General features: G+C 39.1%; 1 protein-coding gene across 4 annotated transcripts in view; it reads right to left on the bottom strand.

Moving 5' to 3' along the window:
- LOC127571451 (protein bassoon-like) overlaps positions 1-22706 on the bottom strand; it is a 389147-nt gene that overhangs the window by 88233 nt on the left and 278208 nt on the right. For all 4 annotated transcript variants that reach the window (XM_052017819.1, XM_052017816.1, XM_052017817.1 and 1 more), the window contains exon 12: positions 12391-12485. The gene's annotated coding sequence lies outside the window, so the exon portion shown is untranslated. The remainder of the gene's footprint in view (positions 1-12390; positions 12486-22706) is intronic.

Here is a 22706-nt window from a genome sequence, read left to right as displayed (position 1 = left end):
GGTGATATATGTACATTATTAATTTTACAACAAAATTCTTAAGTTGGTGTTGGTGACTCATTGCCCCTCCACAGGCTGCACTGTTTTGTTGCCTCGTCTGCTGTGATCAAGAAAAATCAGTGGATTTCAAATATTCATGAATGCCTTGATGATATTGGACTAAACTGTGCTGCCTGTGGCTGGTGGTTCTGAAGAGAACAGCCGGTGTTCAGGCACTTGCAGGCAAGCACGTCCCAGACTTATGCCAATCCGTTGTGAGTCAAGGACAAGCAGAATGACAGAGCGACAGATGCTGGTGCATCTGTCACTCGTTCCATTCCATCTGAGTAGGGGTTCTTCAAGTGATGTATCAGAAGAAAAAGGGAAATTTGGTTATTGATTTATTACTTAGAGTAATAGAAAATACAGCAAGGAAACAGGCCCTTCAGCCTACTGAGTCCGCACTGACCATCAAGCACCCAGTTTTACACTAGCCATACCCGAACCCATTTTGTTCTCCCCACATTTCCATCAATTCCCCTCTCCCAGATTTTACCAGTCATCTGTACGTTAGGAGCAGTTTCAGTGGCTAATTAATCTACCAATCAACATTTCATGTTTTTAATCTTAAGAGTCAGAGTCATAGGGTAATAGAGCACGGAAGCAGCTCTTTGGCCCAACACATTCATGCCAAACAAGGTGCCCACCCAAGCTAGTGATATTTGCCCATGTTTGGCTTTTATCCCTTTAAACCTTTCCTATCCATACACTTAACTAAATTCCCTTTAAATGTTGTTATTGTACCTGCCTCAACTACTTTCTCTGACAGCTCATTCCAAATGTGCACCACCCTCTGTGTTAAGAAATTGCCCTTTAGGTCCATTTTAAATCTTTCTCCTCTCACCTTAAACCCATGCCCTCTAGCTTTTGATTCCTTTCCCTGGTAAAAGGACTGTGTGCATTCATGCCATCTATGCTCCTCATGATTTTATACACCTCTGTAAGGTCACCCCTCAGTCTCCTACATTCCGATGAATAAAGTCCAAGCCTGCCCAAACTCTCCCTATAACGCAGGCTCTCAAGTCCTGGCAGCATTCCCGTAAATCCTCTTTGCACTCTTTAGAGCTTAATGGCATCTTTCCAATAACAGGGTGACCAGAACTGTACATAATACTCCAAACGCGGCCTCACCAACATCTTGTACAATTGCAACATAATGTCTCAACTTCGAAACTTAGTGCCCTGACTCATGAAGGCCAGCATGCTAAACACCTTTTTCACCACCATGTCTACTTGTGATGCCACTTTCAATGAACTACGTACCTGTACTCCTAGGTACCTCTGCTCCACAACATTCCCCAGGGCGCTACCATTCAGTGTACAAGTCCCACCCTGGTTAACTTCCGAAATGCAAACACCTCATACTTATCTGGATTAAACTCCTTTTGAAAGTTCTGGACCCACTTAGTGGCTGATCAAGACCCCCTGTAATTTTTGATAACTTCCTCCACTGTCTACAATACTATCTATTTTAGTATCATCTGCAAACTTATTAACCATGACTTGTACATTTTCAACTAAATTGTTAATAATAAATAACGAACAACAAAGGTCCCAGCACCGATCCCTGTGACATATCACTAGTCACAGGCCTCCAGTCTGAGAAGCAACCATCCATCATCACCCTCTGCTTCCTACTATTGAGCTAATTATGAATGCAGTTAGCTAGCTCTCCCTGGATCCCTTGTGATCTAACATTCCAGACTAGCCTAGTATTCAGGACCTTGTCAAAGGCCTTGCTAAAATCCAAAACAATGTTCACCATCTTGTCCTGACTATCCCAACTCAGACCTTGTATATTCAAATGTTGAAAGATCTTGTCCTTCAGAATTGCCTCCAGTAACTTACCCACTGCTGATGTCAGACTCACCAGCCTGTAGTTCCCTGGCTTGTCTTTGCTGCCCTTGTTAAATAACGGTACAGCATTTACTCTCCTCCAGTTTTTTGGAACTTCACCTATGGCTAAAGATGAAGCAAATATCTCTGCAAGGGCCTCCACAATTTCATCTCTAGCATCCCACAAAGTCTGTAAATGCACTTGGTCAAGTCCTGGGGAATTATCCAGCTTGATTTGCTTTAAGGCTGGCAATACTTCCTCCTTGGTAATTTGTATGTGGTCCAAGACATCACAACTCATTTGCCTTAATTTTGAAGCATCCATGATCTTTTTCACAGTAAAAACTGATGAGAAATACTCATTAAAAATCTCAGCCATCTCCTGTGGTTCCACACGTAGATGGCCATGCTAATCTTTAAGGGAACATATTCTCTCCCTAGCCACCCTTTTATTCTTAATATACCTGGAAAGCCTCTCAGGATTTTCTTTAACTTTGCCTGCCAGATCCATTTCATGCCCTCTTTTTGCCCTCCTGATTTTCCTCCTAAGGTTACTCCTGTGCTTCTTATACACAACAAGGGATGCGCTTGTTCCCAATTGCCTGAACTCGATGTATCCCTCCTTTTTCCTGACCAGTGCCTCAATATCTATCATCAACTATGGTTTCCTAAACTGGCCAGCCTTGACTTTCACCATAACAGGAACATGCTGCCCCTGTATATTTGACATCACACTTTTAAAAGCCTCCCACCAGCCAGTCGTCCCTTTACCTGCAAAGTGTCTTGTCCAATCTACCCCTGCGAAATCCTGCCTAATGTCTCCAAAATTGGCCCTGACCTAGTTTAGGACCTTAACTTCTGGATCAGTCTTATCTTTCTCCATGACTATTTTAAAATTAATAGAATTATGGTCACTGATCCCAAACTGCTCCCTGACTGATACTTCAGTTTCCTAAGTGGAGGTCTACTGTTCGGCTTTCTCTAGCAGGGCCCTGTATACATTGATTAAGGAAACTTTCTTGGACACATTTAACAAATTCAATCCCATCCAAGCCCTTTGCACTATGGGTGGCTCAGTCAATATTAGGGAAGTTAAAATCTCCCTCTAATACTACCAATTATTCTTACAACTATCTTCCATCTTTTAATAGCATCTAATGTGTTTCCATTCAATTTTACTTTGAAATCATATATGAAGCATTTTTTTGCTGTTTTTCCATGAATATGAATATCAGAGGCTTTCAATAAATGTTACAGAGCTTCATAGAATTTGACAAGAGGCAAGGTTCCACATCCAGCCTTGCTGCCTCAACAGTAGACACTGAATGATTAGATCCTCCCATCTACAAAAGTTGGTGTGGGTATGAGATAAGCACAGTCCAGCCTGTTCTTCCTTTTGATTTATTTATTTTGGGGAATTTAGGCATCACTGTTAAGGTCAGCATTTATTGCCCATCCGATTATTGCTCTTGAACTGAATGACTTGCCGGGCCATTTCAGAGGCCATCTAAACGTTGGCCACATTGGTTGGTTTGAAGCCACATATGGGCCAAATTGGGCAGCACATTTCTTCCACAAAGAGTCACTATTGAATCTGATGGATTTTGATGACAATCAAGCGGCTCAATGGTCATCATCACTATGCTTGCTTAAGCTTTTTGTCTGAGGTATGAGATTATAACGGCACACTAAACCATGTTCTTCTTAGTCTGTGCTAAATTATATGCATGTGGAATATATCTTTTGATAAATATTTAAAATTATAATGGACACTTATTTTAATATCATATTTAAGCTTCTATCATGTTCTCAGATATATGTCCCAATTTATATTTTATGGTGGTTAATAAAAAGTTTCAGATATTAGCTAAAACTTTGCTTTTTTCCATCCTTGTTCGCTGCCTGTGAGATTTCTCCAACACCTGCTTCATCAGCTTGATGACCTCAATATTGCTGAACATTTGAATTGACACCTGATGGATAATTATTATGGGGAATTAGAGAAGGGGAACTTCAGGTCAGCAATATCAGAAGATTACTGTGAGCAGCTTTCTTTGCAGTAAAGATGAGCACTTTGTTGCTACTGCAAAATCAAGGTGGCAATGGTGACTAATTAGGTGTAAAAGAGATTCAATGAGGGACAGATGGGCACTGAGTTTTGCATGATGATTCATTTGAGGAATTTAAAAAGAGATGGCGACAACTCAGTAAAATAGAGAAGATTTTTTTCTCCAGAGTCTTAAAAGGTGGAGGAACATTTTATTATTCATTTTCCTTTATTGTAGATAATGTATTTAAACAGCTATCTGAATGAATTGACAGGTACTTACAGACTCCAGTGATACGCAGTTTCATCCAAGGCTCCTTGCAACATATATTATTGCATAAATTTATAATCTGTAAGAACTATGCTATGGGTATTCATAATTTGACCAAATTGTTGCTATTGTTTATGCACATCATGTGTAATCTGAAGGTATGCTGGCATCTTGGGTAAGGCAAAGGCTTAATTTATGGATTTGAAACAATTACAGAAAGTACACTAGTCACATCCTTGGAGGTACAAACCAAGCTGCAGTTTAGCTTCTGTAGAAAAAAACAATTAAAACAATTAAGCAGGAAGAGACCCGGGGCTTTGGTGATAAGAAAGAAAGAGAGAGAGAGAGAGAGAGAGAGAGAGAGAGAGAGAGTGAGAGAGAGTTTGTGTGTGTGTGTGTGTGTGTGTGTGTGTGTGTGTGCGTGCGTGCGTGCGTGCGTGCGTGTGTAGGGGAGATAAGGAATGTTTTCTTTGGCTGCAGCCTAATATGTACGGGGTCTGAAGCTTGATATAATTAATAGGATTGATGTGAGGGTTTACAGGTCCCTAATATAGATACAATTGAAAAGGAACATTTCAGACCACAACAATGAAAGGAGAAAAGGGACAATTGAGGCATTAGCTGACAAAATCCACTAAACCTGATAACCGTTGCACTTGCTACCCATCACTGGGATGGTAACAAGCATACTGCTGGAGGAACTCAGCAGGTCATGGAGAGAATGGACTTCAGTCCAGATGAAGGGTCTCGACCCAAAATGTTAACTGTCCACTTCCCTCAATTCCCCGATTCTAGCATCTGCAGTCTCTTGTGTCTTCATACTATTAACAGCTACTTGATCAATTCTGTGTACCCAGATCTTGATTTTACTTAAAGTTATTATAAGCCGATTAATGATCACATTAAATATTTTTTGCTAAGCAAGGAGCAAAATCTTACAACACAGAGGAACTGACCTCTATATTCAGAGATTTTTTTGCATCAGTTTCTTAATTCCAATATATGCAAAGAAGTTAAGCATATGTTTTGCCTTCGTGCCTAAGCAAATGCCCCTAAATAATATTAGAAAAATGTGGTTAACCATTTCAACTTCAGTCCTTTGTAATTAAAGTCTAACTGCTGGAGGAACTGAACAACACTGAATGAGTGTTGTTCAAGGCCAGACAGTGGCTCATATGTTTGTAAAAAAACAATAAGCTGTCCATAAGAGTTCATTAACCACAAAACACTCCAAACATCAGAACACAGATTCATTCACTGCAGCTAGACTCCAGCAATGTGGTCTAGCTTTGAAGCTAATGAGGATTTAAAAAAAAGTATGTCCTTGAACTACAATCAGTGGTGCCAGTTTCCTAGAATTTGGTCTGCATCTATTTGTGCACCACAAGCAAAAGGCTTCAGCCGTTTCCTATTCCTCTGAAATATCTAGCTCCCCTTACATTCTCATATGGATTTTTGACATGAATTCTGCTGCCCTGTCATGCGTCATGATGGGGCAGACTAACTGGAAATAATGTGAAGGTATCACTTGATCCTATCTCTTATCTCTCTCAGGAAATGACCCATTGATCTGAAAACCAACCTGTCAGCTCAAGGGCATGATGATGCACAAAAGATCAATAGGCAGGTAGCAAATTAGCCATGCTCATCTGATACTTGTGAAAATGACTTGTTTGGTATTTGCACCAAGCAGCCTACCGTGGTACATCACAATCAACATAATCAACAATGGGAAATTAGAGGGGAAAAAGTCTGCTCTGGTTAGGAAGGTGAAAAGCTACCAAAAAGTTACTGTCCCAAAACTCTGCAAGCAGATCCTGGAAGGTCTTCTGGGTAAGTATGGACAGAGGGAATGAAACATGCAGAAACCAAATGGCACTGATATTGCTGGTAATGGTGCACAATTACTCATGTAACTGTTATGTGACTTTTTTTTCTAAACCATTAAGTCAATAGGTTTCATTGTCATTATTATTTGTTCTAACACAGATGTTCTCCTGGGAAGGGGTGCAGGCTGTAGCCTCCTGCTCCCACTCACCTATTGTGAATCCAGCCATATGTTGAACATGAGTTCAGGAAAGTTTAACTAAATGAAGTCAAGTGATAAGATTCACACTGCTGACCTATCTGAATATACTGGTCACTGCTCCCCTTAATACTCCACCTCCTCACTCCCATCATCTTTAAAATTGGTGCTCCTCTTGCTGATCTTTGTCAGTGTGCAGATGTTGAGAAGGAAAATTCAGGACCGTTTTTTGTGGGAGATATCAAAATACTCATTTCATCATCCCTAATGAACAGCACTACTTTCCTCAATTCTGCAGATTCTTCCAAATCCGGATCTCATCAGCTATCAATGAGTGGCTAATTACCATGCTTTTCAGAAAGTGGTTCCTCTTCAGGCAGGTCTTAAGTGTTAATGAGCAATTGGGGAGAAAACAAATTATCTAGAAAAGAATATTGCTTTGTTCAATTCCATTATCTCTAAATAGGGGGAAAAAACCTTGGGCAGCAATTAACATTAAAAAGACTCATTTCTCAAGTGAACCCTTTTGAAATCCTTACTGGTCCTTTAATTTAGTTATCAAAACTTAATCTTATCTGGACTGATGCCAATAAAAAGAACCCTAGTTTAACACTCAAGATACGAGTATAATCACTTAATATGCATCCTGCAGAATAAATATCTTTTTCTCAAACAAATGACTTTCTACAATTCAAATGGATGCCAATTTTCCTTTAAACATTCTTAACACATGATGTAAGTTGTACTGCTCATGGCTACAATTAATTAAGGGAGGTGCACAATATGACAACATGGTGCCACTGTACCTTGAGGTTCCAACAAGTCACATTACAGAATTAAATGCCTCATGTATACAATTACACTTTTTTGAAGGCTGGTCGACAAATTTATCCACACCATTGGGAGTCTGACCATGTAATCTGACAAAAGGCAATCAGGTAAGGGTTATTCACATTTTTGTTTTGTGCATCACCTTTCAGCTAGTAAATGAGAGGAACCTGTGAGGCACTGTAAGTAAAGTGAAAGAACCATATTTTTTCTTTCTTCAATATGTAGTGGAACTGCTGACTGCAGTTTTACGTCTCAAATGGATAATGTGGGCTAAGATGACTCTTTCACAATACATTAATGTTAAAATCAATAGGACAATGGTCATATGATTTATGGTCGGTTTTCAAAAATATGAATGGCATTGCAATGAAATTACTGTTATGCAGCATGGAATGTACATGAAAATTAATAAGCTGCGAGACTGCCATAGCCACATGCTGTCTGCTTTCAGAATTGGCTCTGTCATCTCTGATCTGTAACTGTACCAGGCATACATGAAAAAGGACATTTTAATGGAAAGGTCAGGGTCACATTAAACTACAGTTTAAATCTTTATGAGGCACTGAAAAAAATAAGTAATTCAGGCATTTATAAATTTGTAATTTCAAATCAGCACAATAGGCTTAGCAATGCAGTACATAAACCATTCCAGAAAATACGTAGAGTCAGAGAGAATGTTAGGGCTACAGTACAAGTAATTGGACCCCTAGATGTCGTAATTTGTCCTCAACCATACACAGTCAGACATTAGTTCCCAGCAGTAAAACAGGAGGTTATATGTGACATATCAGATTGAAGCTTGAACAGTTTATACATGTTTTCTGAACATCAGGGTTATATAACTGCCCTACAATTTTCATCTATTATTTTTCAGTTTTCACCTTCTACTATATCATGTTTTATTTATGGAGGTCAGAAATTCACAACTTGCAACTTTGACTCCTTGTAAATTGACGTCAGCAACTATAAATTCCAAGTCTTGTGATAAGAATGCAACTGAATTTTCAAAGACTAAATATAGTTCTAGATGATCAAATCCTCCTCAGAACATAAAAAATCATGTACTCCTGGGATTGTGGGAACATCATCTCAGAACTGAGCTATTTTTGGCAAATAACATAAAATACAATATTTCACTGAGGCTGTGTGGCTTTATTAATTTTCATTTGGGAACAGAAAAAAATTGTAGTTTTATCTTCTATGACATACTTATTCACATATCTCTGAAAAATAACATTAGATAAAGCTCATACAAATGCAATTTGGGAAATGTACTTATGGCCAGAATAATCAAGGCTAGTGACCATGGGCCTCCTCAGTAAATCTGTTTTATTGATCAAATTCCTCTCATTGCTGTTAGTTCACGTGACAAGATTGATGTTACAGCAAGTGTTGACTGGGAGAAGGACAAAGTACATCGAGCTGAAACAGCTAGCAGAGAAAAAGAGCAGGACAAGTGATGTGCTGTTAAAATTATGTGTTTGAGTTGAAATATCTGAATTTTCTACAATCTTTGGAACATTCGATGTAAAATGTCTTGCTTTGATACTCCTGGTACATCAGAAAATTACCTTAAGCCTGTCATTTTCCTGTCCATTTCTATTAATGGTGCACAACTACATTTTGGCATGTCCATGGGCACACCAGAGAATAGAATCTCAGCATTGGTAGTCAGGCATTCCATGTAACAAAGATCTGTTGCAGGATTACATGCTATGCCTTATCACTTCTCTGGGCATATTCAAGTCTGTGGTATTTATGGTTGGTTACGTCAAATGGGTGATATTACAAATTGCATTTTAAAAGTGTTTATCACTTTCTCTTTCATTATTCTGTGGTATGAAGTCAGTTAAAGCTTTATGTATTTATAAGGGACAGAACAATGTGAAAGGAATAATTATTGTGTACTCTGCATGTATTACAATGAAATCTGACAGGCACTCCCTTGTACTGAAGAAATTTCACCAAATCGCACATAACGAAGAATAAAAATCCTTTTGAAAGACAATGAGAAGCTAAATCCCCATGCAGGGTGGTCCAGACATTGGGGCCATCATCTCAGGTTGAGAGGTCAGTTACTCAGATTTAAGCTGAGCAGAAATTTATTCACAGAGTGGGTTGTGAACTTTTAGAATTCTGCACACCAGTCCTTCAGTACATTTAAGGCAAAGACTGATCACCTTTTTGGATACCAAGGATGTCAGGGCTTATGGGGATAGGGCAAGAAAGTGGTTGATACAGAAAACCAGCATAACCTTATTAAATGGCAGAGCAGGCATAAGGAACCATATGGTCTACTCCTGATCCTATTTCTTTTGTTTTGCTCTCTCTGAACAAGCAAGTTGTCACAGTCAGGGATCGGGGTGGTTAGTCATCCATTATAATTCACTGGGTGCTTATGTAGTTGGACTACACTACTAATCATTATTGAAAGATCAATGAGCAAAGCCCCAAATCCTCATTTCATTTCCTATTGATTTACATTGGCAATAAACTGTTCAGATTGAAACTGGATAACCTAGCCAACATCGAGTGTAGTTGGACTGTTTTGGAAGGAAGTATTTGTAAGCTGTCCAGCAGCTTGGAGCAATGCAAGTTTGAGAAGCTAACAATTAAAGGGCTGTTGCTGTTCACATATTTCTTGCTCAACAGCAGGTGACATTTCCAGTTCTCATTAGCAGACGCAAAAGGAGGAAATTCACAGATTTTAGTTTTAGATTTTCCTTCCTCGCCAGAGAAAAATCAGTCAGTACTATCAAGTCTGAGGTAAATTCTTGTGCCACACTGATGATGCATCAGGTTGGAATCAATGAATTATCTGTTCATCCATCTCCTAGTGAAAATCAGAAGTATCACCTACTGTTGAGCACAAAGTATGTGAGAAGAGACAGCCCTTTAAAAAATTGCTGTTGGTTTTATCATCCCACATTCTTGAGCTATTGATAGCACATAAATGCAACTTCTAGCCTGACTTGGAAATAACATCTTCTTCATCACTTGTATCCAGTGAGAACAACCATAAATATAACACTAAAGGCATCAAAATATGTGATACCCAACAGAACAAATTACAAACCTTTCCATCCTTCCATTCTCCATGGGAAAAAAAATGCTGTATTTGAAACCATTACATAAATTAAAACTACCATTAGAATAGTAGCCACCTTCAGCAGATAAACAAATTGTTAACATCTATGTTTCTAACATGAGCTCCTGTGTAGATTCTAGCTCTAAACATCATGACATTGAAACCACCTGTCTTAATGCATTTATCTGAGGTTATTTGGACCTTATTTAGGAGTTCTGATGACACTCCAGTAATTGCAATGAAATTTTCACACTATATGTAAGAATAGTGAGTACTGCCTTTTCACTGCAGAGGACACATGGAGTGTCTTGACCTTTCCTTGGATTGTGTTCAGATGCCTCCATTAGGTAATCAATTGCTAGAAATAGAGGGCAGTAAGCCTGGATTATTTTTCCCATCTAAACCAACTGATGCTGAGGCAGTCGTAACACCCCCATCAATGTGTCTAGTAATATATTGCACATAGTCTAGAAAAAGGGATAACAATTATCACTTTGCAAGGTTCAGTTCATCACCACATGCAAAACTCTTCTTGAAATGTTTTCTTTAATCCTTTACAAACTATACCCAATTTACTTCATCTTACTTTTCTCCTCTAAAACCAGCTGCAGGAAATCAGTTCTTTTACTTTGGGGAAATTTCAGAGACCACAAAGCCATATAAAGTGAGTAGAAACTTGGGACAATAAGACTAAGCCTATATTCCTCAGTGTAGTGTCCTGGGCTCAACCATTTTCAGCTGCTTCAACAACCTTTCTTCCACCATAAGATCAGAAATAGGGATGGTCACTGATGATTACACAGTGTTCAATTCTATCAGCAATGTTTCAGAAAACAAAGCAGCCTATGGCAGCATGCAGCAAAACCTAGGTAACATTCAGGCATGCTCTTAGAAGTGGTAAGTAACATTTGCACCACACAACTATCTGTCAATAATGATCTCCAACAAAAGAGTCTAGTCCCTTATCCTTGACATTCAATGGCATTATCAGCAAGTCCACCACCATCACTTTCCTGGGATTCACCATTGATCACAAAGTCCTCTGGACGAGCCACACAAAGAACAGTTCAGATGTTGGGTATACTTCAGAAAGTGACTCATATCCTGACACCCCAAAGCCTTTCCACCAATCTATAAGGCAGACATTCTGAATATGATGGAATAGGTCTCTATTTGTCTGGAAGAATGCAACTCTATATATGCTTAATACCATTTAGGACAAGGGAATCTGTTTGACTAGGGCCCAATCACCCTGGTATTCAATCCTTCCACCACCCACCTACTAAGGACACAATATGAGCCAGCTACTAAATACCTAGCCTACTCTAACAGCACCTTTCAAACACACAACTTCTACACTTCTACATCCAAGAAGGACAAGGGAAAGGGGGGAGGGTGGTACCAACACCTGTATGGTTCCATCCAAGTAATACACCATCCAGACTTGAAATAACGTCATAGTTCCTGCATCATCACTGGATCTAGATTCTGGAACTCCCTACCAAACAGTACTGTTGGAAATAACTTTCACCAGAAAGATAATGAGGGGATGAGAAATAAATGCTGTCCTTGTTAGTGATGTCACATCCTGACAACTAAAATAAATAAATGAAATTACTAATTCCTGTACTTTGCACAAAAGAAGTGTGCCTTGGGCACAAAACATGGTAATCAAACTGTATATCAACTATATAATCTGATGTGGGTTTTTTTGGGTTCATGCTCTGTGCCTCTTTCTTCCCAGATTCTGTGCCAGAAACTGACTCTATATTAATCCAGCTTTCTCAGTGTTAGGTACAGTAATTCCTTAAGCTAGCACCAGAATTTTTTTAAAATATCACAAAATAAAATACAAATTGAAATCTTAACAATAGATTGGAGCTGCTTTGATCTCTTTAAAATTCTTCTTCAAGGTAGTTCAATGTAAGTAAGTGTATTGTACTATATCTAACACACTTTCAATTTCAAGCAACTCAGTAATGGAGAATGAGATAAAGCAATCTCATTTTAGGTAAAGCAGGGTTAGACGAACTGTCAGCAGAAATTAGCAAACACTGGTTGAGAATAGGTCCCATTTCCCACACAACCACTGAACCCAAGTTCTCATTTCCTTTTCATTTAAAATAGCTGTAGAGAAGGCTAGCATTAACTGTTTTTAATGTAACTGCCTTTATCCTGAAAAAAAACTATTGAGTGTTGACTGTGCTTGACATTAATTGAACATAGTAGAATTACTACCAGTTTGAACTTACCTCCTGCCAGGCTTGAAAGAAACAGTCGCTCCATTCGATGTGCATATTTAGTATCCTGTTGCCATTCAGGTTTCCATTTTGCCTCTTCCTCTTAACTGTATTGGATAAATATAGACAAATTACTCAAGCGACTGCATCAATAACAATCCATTAGTTTTAAATCTTTCTACTCATCAAGGTGAATATTAATGTAGGCAATCTTCTAATTTCAGGGATCCAATACTAACAGCAAGCACTCACAGTTGAGATTCATAGGGGTTGTGCAAATGATAAAGATTTCATTGTAGCTAACTGACAATCTAGTTGGTTACATTCTTACCCTTTAACTGACAATCTAGTTGGTTACATTCTTACCCTTTATGGATCAGAAATATTTCAGATTCAATCAAAGACAAATAAGATCTTTAGCCTTCCCATTGCAAGTCTCTGAAAGAAGAGAATGAAAGAACCGAGAACTAATATTTATTTAGTATTTTTCATGAACTCTGACCCTCCTAAAGTGATTTATAGCCAATGGAAAGCATTTGAAGTGTAGTTATTATTGCATTGTAGGAAATGTAGCAGCTACTTTGCATGTAATAAGGTCCCACAAACAGCAACAGATCATTTGTTTAGAATGAAGGGTGAAGAATAATTTTTTTCCAGGGAAGAAAGAAATCACAGAATTATAGAATGGTTACATTAGGATGGAGGCCACTCATCCCATCAATTCTCTACCAGTTCTATGAAAGAAGAATCTAGCTGGATCATTTCTCCACCTTCTCCTAAAAGCCATGTAAAATCTTTCCTTCTTTTCCTTCAGGTACTTTTTACTATTGTAGTTGAATCTGCCTCCAGTCCTACTCCTGGCAGTGGTTTGCACACCGTAACCTTTCACTGCATGATAAAAGTTTTCCTCATGTTACTTTTGGTCCCTTTGCCTTTGCCTATGTCCTTTAGTTCTTGACCCTTCAGGCAATGGAAACAGTTTCTCTCTCTCTCTCTCCTCTGCCTATATCATTCATTATTAAAAGTATCTTTATCCATTCTCCTCACAAATCCCTTTGCTTCAAAGAAAACAACCCCAGCCATTCTATCCACACAACTTCCTCTTCTCTAGAGTCCACATGCATTCTCTTCAGTGAATACTCATTAAATCTCTTAAGCTTCAAGAGCTGGACATTTCTATGTCATTTTTTAAATGGGTACTCAATGATTTAGTACACAGGAGCTGCAGCTTTAATATCCAATTCATTTTATGTCACTTTCCATACTGCCAACATGTAATCCTCCAAATTTGTAAACAAAACCATGCAACCCAGGCAAGCAGGTTTGTATATTTGCTGAGTCCCCAAACTTGATTCCGTATCACTCATCTGCATTTTTGGAATATACAGTATAAGTGCATACATTGGGCAAAAGGTGAAAAAACAGTGAAACTAAACCACATTTTGAACGATTCTTCACACAAGTTCAACCTATATGGACCTACTACATTTGCAAGAATATTTATTAATACTAATGGATTCTAATTACATAGAAATATTATGCATAGAATTTCCTTGTACATTCTTTAATTTATTTAGTACTATGGGGAAGTTGATATTGTAATTACACCAGAGAAGAATGATGAATACTCCAGGGAACAAATTCACTGCAGGAGAAATTAATATAATTGATTTGTGCTATAAATATAGACTGCTGTATTTTTAGAAAATCCACTGGGTTGCAACATCCATTTGCAGACTGAGACATGTTTCAAGAAGTTGTACAGCCAGAGAAGCACTTTGGCTCTGTGTGTGTTTTTCTTGAAACCTAAAGATAGGATTATTTGTAAAGCTTAAGGCTAATCAGAATAATTCAGTGTGTTAAACTCACCAAATGGCATGGAACTCTTGGGTTTTCCCATGAAGAGTTGCCTTGCAACTACTGTTCTCCCAACTTTCTCAATTCAGCCCTTGCTTACTAATATCATTAACTTATTTCTATTATCTGGCATCAATCCTACCTCGAAGATTATAGTCACATGCACTTCTTCTTCCCCAGCTTTTGTTTAAAAACTTAACTTTCAATCCCATTACCTTTGCCATTTTTGGACTTGTTCCTGGCTCAAACATGATGTACAGTAGGATCTTGGGTTGCAAGGCCATACTTCCCGAAAGTGGCAACACAAGAAGATAGAGTGGTAAAGAAGGCAGGTAGCATACTTGTCTTTATCAGTTGGAGCACTGAGTAGAGAAGTTGGGAACCAGGGGAGGTGGTGGAAGCAAAGACGATGGTAACGATTAAGAGGCAATTAGACTGGCACATGAATAGGCAGGGATGGAGTTTGTAGACCATGTTCAGGCAGAAGTGATCAATTTAAATCAGCATCATGGTCAACACAGACATTGTGGGCTGAAGAGCCTGTTCCTATACTGTGCTGTTGAATGCTCTATGTTGATGCTTTAACTATTCAAGATCTTGAAGTGAAGTTTCTAATGCTCCCACTATAGTTCACTGTCATTTCTTGTCCTTTCTTATCTTTGTTTTATCTTTGAATCTCTGATTACCTTACCCTCCTCAATTTTCCTTTTGATAGCCCATCATTAAGGTGTGATTTTTGGCAGTTTCCATATACAGTTACCACATTTGCTTCAATAAGATTCCTTTTCTGTTCCTGTGCAGATATTGCAAATAAACCATACAAATTCCATCCTTGATTCATTTTCCTTCCTCTTACCAGCTGCTGGCAGTATTTCCCTGTATCACCAAAATAGATTTCATATTTATGCTAACATGCAGACTTGCATTCATCCTGCCTCTTTTGGTTTTAACACTGTTATTTTACTCTCCAGCTGTAAATCCAACATTAAGTTGTAAATAGTCAAAACATTCTCGAGCTCACAGTAGGCACAACTGAATCAAGCTTTTTTTTGACAATCATTCACAAGAACACAAGAAAATAGGAGCAGGAAAATAGGCCCTTCAAGTCTGCCCCACCATTTAATGTGATCATGGCTGAGCATAAAACTGTACAGCACAGGAACAGGCCTTTCAGCCCACAATGTTTGTGCAGAACCACTGTGGCGAATGCCGTATTCGCTATACCCACTCTTCTGTTCTGGACTCCATCAACAACAATGACTTTGACTTCAGGCTATGAATAGTGGTGTAACAATTTGATCTGTTGTTTGTTCCCACATTAAGACTGAGGGAAGAGAACCACAACTGGTGATCCTCCAGTTAGAACTGAATGAACAAGACAGAACCAGACAAGTATGGTTCTATCCAACTAGACTGCAGTTAAGAATCATTGGAGGAATATGATGTGATCAATTGCATCAAGAACTGTGGATACATCATGAACAATGAGGTCAAATAGTTCAGCTATAGACTTTGAAGAGAAACATTTCAAAAGTGCAGCGGGGCAGATTGATTTAGGGATGTCAATCAAGGGAGTTCTTGGAAGGATTGGCAAAGATTTAGGAAGTGTACTTTAGAGAGAACTGGGAGAGTTAAAAAGATGGGATGGTAGTTTGGAAGGAGAGAGGGGATAGAGGAGTTGCATCTCCAGTAGCTCTACTTTGTTAAGAGTTTGAGGAGAGTCTTACGAATTTCTATAGATGTACAGCAGAGAGCATTCTGACTGATTGCATCACAGCCTGGTATGGAGTCTCCAATGCATAGGATCGCAAGAGGCTGCAGGGAGTTATAGACTAAGCCAGCTCCACCACAGGCACAACCCTCCCCACCATCAAGGACATATTCAAGAGGTGGTGTCTCAAGAAGGCGGCATCCATCTCAAAGGACCCTCACCATCCGGGACATGGCCTCTTCTCATTACTACCATCAGGGAGGAGGTACAGGAGCCTGAAGACCCAAACTCAATGATTCAGGAACAGCTTCTTACCTTCCGCCATCAGATTTCTTAACTGTCCATGAACCCATGAACACTACCTCATTATTCCTTTTTTTTTGCACTATTTATTTTTATGTTATAGATTTTGATGTCTTACACTGTACTGTTGCCGCAAAACAACAAATTTCATGTCATATGTCAGTGATAATAGATCTGATTCTGATTCCTATCAAAATTTTGAATGTCTGATATTCAGAAATTTTTAAAATGCTTAAAATTGATGTATGGAATTAAAAATGTGAAATTACGTAAAGTGAAATAAAAAAGCTTTGTTGAACACTTTAAAAGCAATTGAAACATTAAATGGAAGTAAAATAATTAAGAAAATAATAACTTATATTCCCTGTTCAGCAGAGTGAGGACTCGCATTCAAATCAGTGACTCCTAATTGGGTTGGAGATGATATTCCCCACTGTCGGCCATCCAGCAATGGAGTGGAATGACAGACTCAGTAAATCTAAGGTGCAGTAGTTCTGCAGAAGTCCATGACTTAGTTCTGCGGAAAATGCTAGCAGCAGCCAGGAAGCTTCAGCTCAAAACATTCACTAAGTATAAACCTGTGTCTTTCACATCCAAACACTAGTTACCTTTTTGGTACCTAATAGGCCTTACAATTTTCTTTGCTATCTATCGATTTATAACATCTCTTTCGGATTCTCTTGATTTTACTTGGATTTTTTTTTTCATGCTTTCTCTTTCCATTCCCTTTTTTCCTATGCCAGATTCTCCACACCTGAATTTTGTGGCTTATTAGTGTCTCCTTAGTTCAGAGAAAATTAGAGAAGGCCAATTGTCAGGAATGTCCACTTCCCATGAATGAATAATAAAACGTGAGCTCTTGGCATCTGAAATAAACTTCCATATTTTGCTTTATAACCAGTAGAGTTATGCGGATTAGAATGAAGGACTGGTGGTGCAGGAGGAGAACATGGTCAACCAGCAAATCAAATGCTGCTGAAAATTTAAGAACAAGAAGTATGACAGTCACAAGGATGGTATTCATGACATATTTCAAAATAGGATCAGTAATGTGATAAAGGTGAACGTGGTAAAGGCTCTCCATCTCCTTCCTGTACTCTGACTCATCGTTATTTGAGATTTGGCCCACCACAGTGGTGTCATCTGCTAACTTGTAGATGGAGTTAGAGCAGAATCTATACAGTCATGACTGCGTGACCAGATTCTGCTCTAACTCCATCTACAAGTTTGCAGATGACAACAATGTAGTGGACCAAATCTCAAGTAACAATGAGTCGGAGTACAGGAAGGAGATAGAGAGCATAGTGGCATTGTGTTCTGACCAACCAGATCTCCCTCAATGTTAACAAAACAACAGAGCTGGTCGCTGACTTCAGGAAGCAGAGCAGTGCACACGCTCCTGTTTATATCAATGGTGTTGAGGTTGAGATGGTTGAGATCTTCAAGTTCCTAGGAGTAAACATCACCAACAGCCTGTCCTGGTCCAACCACATAGACACCATGGCCAAGGAATGGACCAGCACCTCTACTTTCTCAGGAGCCTAAAGAAATCCAGCACATCCTCATTGACTCTCGCCAATTTCTATAGATGCACCACAGAAAGTATCCCATCCGGATGCATCACAGCTTGGTATAGCAAGTGCTCTGCCTGAGACCACAAGAAACTACAGAGAGTCATGGACACAGCTCAGCACATCACGAAAACCAGCTTTCCCTCCATGGACTCTGTTTACACCTCTCGCTGCTTCAGTAAAGCAGCCAGCAAAATCAAAGACCCCACCCACCATGGACATTCTCTCTTCTCCCCCTCCCATCAGACAGAAGATACAAAAACCTGAAAGCACATACCACCAGGCTCAAGGACAGCTTCTATCCTGCTGTTATAAGACTTCAATGGACGTCTTGTACGATAAGATGGACTTTTGACCTTACAATCTACCTCGTCATGGCCTTGCATCTTAATGTCTGCCTGCACTGCACTCTTTCTGTAACTGTAACACTTTATTCTGCATTCTGTTATTGCTTTTCCCTTGTACTACCTCAATGTACTGATGTGATGAAATGATCTGTATGGATGGCATGCAAAACAAAATTTTTCACTGTACCTTGGTACATGTGACAATAATAAACCAATTTACAAGGTAGAAGATTGATAAGAAGGATTAGAACAAGAAATTTTGGTACAGAGCTGGGAAATATGGCATACATATGTGTACTTATCAGAGGGTATGGGCATAAGAGTCTTTGTTAAGGAGGGATACAGGAGGACTGTAGCATCTTCTGATCTGTGGCTCAGATTTTGCTTTATAGGTTCTAGTTCCTTACCCAAGAGGTAAGAGATGAGGAAGCAGTGCCTCTTATGGGTTGTTTGAGAATGCTTTTGTGCATAATTCCCTGTCAGGAGCTAGCACTCTCTCTGAAGGATGTTGACAACATCTAAAAACCCTTAAGTGTGGTTACTTAATTCAATACGAACGTCATGTTTGCAAAGTCCAGGGCAGTGCAACCTAGGTTCATATTTTAGCAAAAGCAGACTTTGTGGTCTTCTTCTTCAAAATTTTCTTATACATTTTTAAATAGTCTTAATGGATTAAGCCACTGAAATCACACTTTAACAGGAACATGCCAATGGTGAAAAACTTGCTTTATGCAATTCATCCTTTCAAGCAAACACTGTGAAGCATATGGCTGAAAATCAGCACTCCAGCAAATGTTCCTATTTAATGATTATACATCAGAATTATAATAGAGCCTCAGCACCTCATCATATTGAAGCAATTCGGTGCACCATCTCCTCATTCTCAGTGCGTCATCTTTCACACAATTATTTGTCATTTCCTCATATTCACTGCACAAGGGTTAATCTGAGAGCAGTATTATTTAAAGTGTTTTTAAATACGATCTTAAAGTACTCCATTGACAATCATGAAGGAGCTTAGCTTGAGCTGAAGATTTTAGCTTTCAAGAACAGAGGGTTTGTCAGCAAGTGTTCCCAAAGGAAATTGCTTCATTACTGTACAAAAGTTGCAATGATAGACTGCATATGGGAAAAGGCTAGAAATTACCATACTTGTATGGATTAAGAGTTGTAGATATTCTTATGCACATGGAAACCATCCAGTCCAGTTTTATACAATGCTATTGCAGGGAGATTTTCTCATGTGCAAGACAGGAAAGATGTAATGTATGTAAGTGTTGTGAATCCAAGGCTCACAGCAGGTTTGGCAAAGTAACTGTCAAATAGGAAGAGGTTCAGTTATTTCATGCTGATATTCTTTGAGATCTGAGAAGGATGAGGGAGTCATGAGGTGCCAGCAATTAAGGATGTCATAAATAGGAGCTTTAGGCTATTTGTCCCCTCAGGTCTGCTCTGCTGTTTAACAAGATCACGGCTGAACTTCTACCTCGACACCATTTTTCTGACACATCCCCATATCTTTGATTCCTTGTCACTGAGCCTCCACTGGAATAGAGAATTCCAGAGATTCATCATTCCTTCAGTGAAGAAGTTTCTCCTCATTTCAATCGTAAATGGCCCATCTCTTATTTTGAGATAGTGATTCCAAATTGTAAATTCCTTGGCCAAGAGAATCATTCTCTTTGCATCTACCCTGTCCAGCCCTCTAAGGATTTAGTATGTTCAAGCCTTTAGGCTACACCTGCCACTGTCCTACAACTAGAATAATAAAACTGCTCCACATGCACTGGGCAATGGTGAAGGCTGCCTGTTTTGTCAGCTTCACTTTACAGGATAGGCCATCATAGAGTTGTAGCATCTGCTGATTGATAACAGGTAGTCATCATTTGGATCGGGGACAGTTTTTAATAGAGATGAAACTTCCAATGGAGTTAAATTTATCATTGTACAGTATCTATCCAAGCTACCCCAGAATGATGGTCTACAAGGCATCAAGCAAATGAAAAATCATCTGCAATTCCTTGTAAGCCTCCTGTTCCACTTTTCAATGGTATATAGAGAACGCACAGCCTCTACCCAAGAAACCCTATTTGCTGTACTGACTGCCAGCTAAGCGCAATCTCAGACACAATTGTGATTGACGTGACTCAACTGTGTATCTTTTGACGCAAAGGAAATGAGGTTCAACTGCAGGCAGTTGAAACTTCCGCCACTGTGCATTAAAACTGCCTTGTCAGGGCAGTAGAAGCACTAGTAATACTTAGTTATTTGATTTTTGGCAAATTACTCATGCCAGGTTCACAATGCAAAGCTGCAGCACATACACTTTATACATACATCAATTATAACTCATCAATCTACTTCAAGGTGAACAATCAGGGAGGCAGTGCAGGTGTCAATCAATGTCTCTTTGTTAGCAAGTACAGTGATCATACAATGAAAAATAAAATGCAGTCGAAAGCACAGGTTTTGGTTTAAAGATGCTACTGTTACTACTGATATGATATGAACCATAACTCAATAAGTCCAATTAAATACAGTCGTCTAGAAATTCATTGGCAGGGGATGCATGCTCAAGGGTTATTGCGCAGTACACCAATGATTGTTATGTACATAAGTTCATCACAGAAAAACTCAGCAGCATCCAAGGCCCAAGGCATCAGTGCTGCTGAATGGCCCTTACATATTTCATGGTGTCATTGCATAGTGCGTAAAGACACAAGTTTAGTCTGGTGCCAGAGCTGAGGGGATGAACGGGGCCTCATTTGGGGATCTGAGGGTTGTGAACCTGAAGGAGGAGCTAAATGAGCGAACCCAACGGAGTAGGATTCACAGCCCCAGTGAGCACCATCAATAAAACATGACTGTGCTCAGAACACCCAATGGCAGGTGCACCTCAGAACAACATGACCTAATTTCTTAGGCAATACTCTAAAGAAGTGTTGCACAGGGACTGACTTCGTTCTCTGTGCACCTGATGCAGAAATTTCATTATTGGCACAAGCTGGATTCCAGAGGGTCTGCCTTATCAGAGCGTCTTCAGACTAATGTGGTTTGACCCGGATATTGTCACAATTGTACTTGCTCCAGTAGTGACCTCCCTTATATGTTGTACTGAGAACACCATACACTTGCCTCAAAATATTGCTGATATCATTAGTACTGTGTGAAAAGAGCAATTAATCTATGACTTTGTATCTGATTTATGTTTTAACTGTTCGTTTTACTGACTATAGTGACTTTTTATCTAATACACATGTCAACATCAGCCACTACTTCCATTGACATTGAACTCACTGCAGGAAGATGCCCCATGTATGCATGATATGATTGGGAGGAAATAATACAGTGATCAGCAGCCCATGTAATTTTTATGTATTGCACTGTACTGCTGCCACAAAACAACAACTTTCACCACATATGGCAGTGATAATAAACCTGATTCTGATAGCCCTAGTGACAGTCAATAAAACAAATACTTAAAACTGATGAAACAGAGGGTAATAGAGAGACTAGAATGGGCAACTTTAGACGCTAGAGACTGCAGGTGCTGGAATCTGGAGTAATAAGCAAAGCGCTGGAAGAACTCAGTGGATCAGGTAGCATCAATGGAGGGAAATGGACAGTCAACATTTTAAAGCATAAAGGTAAAAAGCAAAGAAACTGGGTACAGAATCCCAGAGCATTGCATTAGTAAGAAGTAGCACTGATGGTGCAATAAAGAGAATGCTGAAAAATAAAGAGAACCCCAAGCTTTGAACATTTAATGACATCCTCAAGGTGGAAGAAGGTGAGGCCACATGGAGAGCGTAGTGAATCTCTGGAATTCTCTGCCTCTGGGGAGTAGAGGCCACAGCATTAGGGATAGTTAAGGTGAAGATAGATAAATATTTGAAAGGTCAAGGAATTGAGGATTATGGGGAACTCTCACTGAAGAGGAGTTGAGGCCAGCATAGACCAACCATGATCATATTGAATGGCAGGGCAAGATTGAAGGGCCAAGTTGCTTAGCCCTGCTCCTATTTTCTTGTGTTCTTGATAAAAGAATAATAATACTGAAATCAACTTTTGGGCATGGATAACTAAGGACTTTAATGGCATTAACATTGTTAGTAATTTGTTTGTATTTTAATATGTTTTAATTATTTTTGATGTTTATTTTGTTACCTAAATCTAATTTATGGTTTTCAATTGACCATGACTATCAGAGACATTTAAAAATAGTTTAAAAACCCTCAACAATACCAGGAGGTGGGAGCCTCAGGATACAGCACCTGAGGCCCATTTGACACTCATAGCCTTCTCTATCTCACCATGGTCAATTGCTGAGGATCAGGTCATTGGCTATTTGCATCTGGAACAACTTAATCCAGTTAATGGCCATCAAGACCAGGCTGAGAGAAGATTGCAGGATGGCATCACAAAATAAAGAATAGCTTATAATTACATAATAAAGTTTCCTGCAAGTTGTTTTGCCAAGATGGCAACATTCCCTTCAAACGTATTGTTTAAAAACAAATCTACACTTACTTTGTCAAT

The sequence above is a fragment of the Pristis pectinata genome, chromosome 6 (genome assembly GCF_009764475.1).
Source record: "Pristis pectinata isolate sPriPec2 chromosome 6, sPriPec2.1.pri, whole genome shotgun sequence".
In the NCBI taxonomy this organism is placed as follows: domain Eukaryota; kingdom Metazoa; phylum Chordata; class Chondrichthyes; order Rhinopristiformes; family Pristidae; genus Pristis; species Pristis pectinata.
The sequence above is the reverse complement of the archived record's forward strand: the minus strand, read 5'-3'. Positions and strand labels throughout refer to the sequence as shown.